The sequence below is a fragment of the Somniosus microcephalus genome, unplaced genomic scaffold (genome assembly GCF_052327205.1).
Source record: "Somniosus microcephalus isolate GS21.2 unplaced genomic scaffold, FLI_Smic_1.0 unresolved_chr1, whole genome shotgun sequence".
Lineage (NCBI taxonomy): Eukaryota > Metazoa > Chordata > Chondrichthyes > Squaliformes > Somniosidae > Somniosus > Somniosus microcephalus.
Genome location: NW_028225179.1, coordinates 15,962,481 through 15,963,539, shown reverse-complemented (window position 1 = coordinate 15,963,539; position 1,059 = coordinate 15,962,481). Strand labels below are relative to the sequence as shown.

At 43.9% G+C, this 1,059-nt stretch overlaps 1 non-coding gene across 1 annotated transcript; it reads left to right on the top strand.

Moving 5' to 3' along the window:
- Positions 1 to 340: 340 nt before the first annotated feature.
- On the top strand, positions 341 to 428 carry trnap-ugg (transfer RNA proline (anticodon UGG)). The gene is given in 2 exon segments: positions 341 to 376; positions 393 to 428. It is a non-coding gene; the product is annotated as a tRNA-Pro (tRNA).
- The last annotated feature ends 631 nt before the right edge of the window (positions 429 to 1,059 follow it).

Here is a 1,059-nt window from a genome sequence, read left to right as displayed (position 1 = left end):
TGAGGGGCTGTCAAAAATGGCCGGTTTCACGCCAGATTCAGAATATAAAAAGTGTCGCCCAGATAATTAAACGACCTTTGTAGGATTTGAACCTTCAATCTTCTGATAACTTTAGAATTTGCAACCGAAGTCAGACGCCTTATCCATTAGTCTATGCGGCCGTAATGCCGCTGCATCTCTTTTTATGGGGCGAATTGTGAGCAGGTTCAAGGAAACTGCTCGAAAAAAGAAGTGGATTGAGGAAAAGATAATAATATTTAAACTGAATAAACAGGTCCTCTGTGAGCTGGATTCGCACCAGCGCAGTGAAACTCAAAGCAAATGAAAGAATAACATGTGCGGCTCGTTGGCCTAGGGGTATGGTTCTCGCTTTGGGCGTTTCACGATTAAAATGCGAGAGGTCCCGGGTTCAAATCCCGGACGAGCCCTGACACATTTTGTTAAACTCAACAACTCGGTCATCAAAGCTGAAATCGCTCTGCTTCTAAATAAACGGCATGATCCGAGATTGTGAGCTCTGCCATTTCAAACAGACACAGAATGATGCGGGACTGTGAGCACTCCCGGTTTAAACAAACCCAGAATGATTCGCAAGTGACCACGACCCCGCCCATTATAGACAGGCCTGATTTTCAAAGCTTATGAAATCTATGGCAACATAAATCGGGCTGTTTCTAAAACGATGCCCGGTTTAATCTTGGACGTCAAGTTGAAAGTTTACTCCATTATAATGTTTCCCTTTATCTCCGTCATTTTACTCCAGCCAAATGAACTGAGTTTAGGTGTCAGCCGTGGCTCAGCGGTAGCATACTCAAGCCTCACTCCAGAGACTTGAGTGCATAATCCAGGCTGGCAATCCAGGGCAGTACTGAGGTCGTGCTGCACTGTCGGCAGTGCCGTCTTTCTAGTAAGATGTTAAACTGCGGCTTCAGATACCATGAGAGAATGCTGAAAAGAAAGAGGATTTCTCGCGCATTATTTATCTCTCAACCAAAGTCCCAAAAACAGAAAATCTCGTCATTAAGTTTGATAAATATTTTTGAAATTAAATTGCCCCCA